The sequence below is a fragment of the Gossypium raimondii genome, chromosome 8 (genome assembly GCF_025698545.1).
Source record: "Gossypium raimondii isolate GPD5lz chromosome 8, ASM2569854v1, whole genome shotgun sequence".
Lineage (NCBI taxonomy): Eukaryota > Viridiplantae > Streptophyta > Magnoliopsida > Malvales > Malvaceae > Gossypium > Gossypium raimondii.
Window position 1 is genome coordinate 20,520,613 of NC_068572.1, and position 2,831 is coordinate 20,523,443.

A 2,831-nucleotide genomic window follows, 5' to 3' on the forward strand; every position below is an offset into this window, starting at 1 on the left:
AAGAGATGTCGTGCCCACCACCTTAACCATCGCGGGTCACCTTTTCCTCTACCAATTTTCTTTCCTTCCTTCTTTTTCTTCTCTCTTTCAATTTAAAGAGATCAAACCCTCCTCCCTAAATGTACTTCGCACCACCATCGGGCAACCGCATCCCTTTAGCAGGAGCACTGTCGAGTCACTACCGCCATCGGACCACTTCATCGCCGCCTCAGTGACCAATTTTTTCCTTTTTTTTCACATTCTCTTACCGATTACCCTAGTGACTAAAATACATATTTTCTTTTCTTTTATTCGATTATTTCAAATTATCCAACCATTGATTTCGTTCCTTCAATCATCTCATAATGAAACAAGTTTAAGTGATGTTTTGGGATTGAAAATCATTCGTCTTAAAATTTTGTGACATGGTCGAGTGGTATAGGGCCTAAATAATTTGTATTTTATTTTTATTATTTTCAAAATCATTAGTACTAATACGATCTTGTTTTAACATAAAGGACTGAGTAGCAATCCACCGAGAAATCAATAGTAAAACATTGCGAGAGTGATGAATCCGAGCATTCGAATTGAGGGTAAGTATTGGTGAGATTTTCATAGTCAACATTGTAATAAAAGCCATGTTATTCGAGTAGATCATGACTAAAAAGGGTTAATCGTGTGTTTAGATCTGCGATCAAGACTAGACCTAAATGAAACTTCTACAATGGAGCAAACGGTTTAGATCTACATTAAGGTGTGGGATTTAACTCTCGTTTTAAGTAAAGTTTAATATTACTATTTAGTTAAAATTTTATTTAGTTAATTAATGTGTGGGTACCTTACGTACTGGTGTGGAGTTGAAAAACTCAATCGAAGAGGGAACCAAGTAAGTGACTTCAACTATTAAGTGTTGTGAAAATCCATGATTTGTGATATGTGATGTATGTAATGTTGATCTGAACTCTATATTGTGTGATTTATGGCTAGATTGATATGCGATGATCGAAACGTGCGTTATATGTGTATGAGTATGCTAAGATCCATTTTTTAATATAAACATATATTAAATCATGCTAAAGTGAAAACTTTATGATATGAGAAAATGTGAGCATGATACAAGCATATGTGTAAAAATTGAGCCATATGAGTTATGAACATGAATATGTGAAAATTTTGAAAAGTGAAACATGTGTTAAATGGCCATATCACATGCATGGGGTGAGTTTTTGAAAGGATGAAGCTATGCGGCAGTTTAACTGCAATTATGTGGTCGTTATCCATAATTATGTGGTGGCTTGTCCACAATGTACTATGTAACCGTTCATCAATATCTATGTGGTGGCTTGTCCACAATTGGTGTGTTATTGGATAGACGAGTTTTGGGGAACTTGATATTGGTGTGTAGCGGAGATGGGTAGGAAATCCTATAATTGGCATTGTTCATGAGCGTGCTATGTTTTGATTCAATAAATGAGATAATATTTGAATTCAGCGTAAGATGCATTGTGATATTTTGATGTATTATGCTATGTGTTAAAATAAGTGTTTGTGTTGACCTAACACTGAGTTTTTTTAAGCTCACCCATGATTTTTGTGCATCTCAGGTAATTCTCATACTTAAGGCTCGGCAAAGAAGCTCTCAGTATAATATGTTTTCGTTGTTCAGGATTTTGGAAATGGTTTGGTGTTTTATGGACTTTTTGAATTTCTTTGGACTTTTTCTGTGGACTTTAAATTGATTTTGTTTAAATGGTTTTGGGACTTTAAATTTTATATTATGAACTGTGGTAAGGGACACTATTTTGATAAAATAAGGTATTATGCATGAATTTTTTATGTGATTTCTAAAACGATCAAAGAAATGCTTTAGTGATTATTAGTCGTTACAAATATGTGTTTTTAAAACTAATTTACATTTCAAATATTTTTTCATTATAAATGAACACATAACTCTATAACTAAAAGTATAAGATGTTTTACAAGATCAAATGTTTTGAAAAGGTAAGTGAATTTTCTGATAAGAATCATTTTGGCCATCTTCAAGGCCCATGTAATCGTTCAGATTGTGCCATAGAGTCTAGGCCCGATTTTAGGGGTTACATTTAATGGTATTAAAGACAGGTTCAAAACTCAAACTTTGGGTAAAAATGTTTTCAAAAAACTTCATGCATAAAAAAGGCTATTTTAGGAAAAAATACTACATATGATTTTGTTATAAAGAAATCCGAGACCTCTTGAAGACCGATCCGAGGTAAGTGTTCTTTAGATGTGAAACTATAGACTTTGAAACTATAGAATTGTGAAAACTATATATTGTGAAACTATAAGAAACTGTAGAAAACTTTTGACTGAGACAAACATCAGATTGTGAAAATGATAAATAGTGAAACTCGTATAGAAGTGATAAAACGAAAATTTCCATTCAAAAAAATATTCAAGTGATAATGATAAAAATTATCTATTTTGACAACATAAAATTTTAAAATGAGTACTCGCGGTGTTAGAACAAGGGGCATGAGAGCACGTGAGAATCAGGTTAAGGAACCCAAACCAACTCATCCGCGTCTCGGGTGCGAACTCTTGAACCTATTGTAGAGAATGTGGAGTGAGCACTTACTATTGACGAGAGTCAGTAATAGCCCACGAATGAGGTTGTATCACAGGTCGTGCTATGAGTTTTGGAATGAGTGGCGTGTTCCTAATCTGGTGTTAGCAGTTGGGGCATTATTATTGAGAGGCTCCAATTGAGGAGTGTCGAACTGTTTAAGGGCATTATTGGGATGACCCCCACTATAGTTGAGTATTGGTTGGAGGCTACAGAGAGGATTCTTGATGATATAGAGTGCAACCTA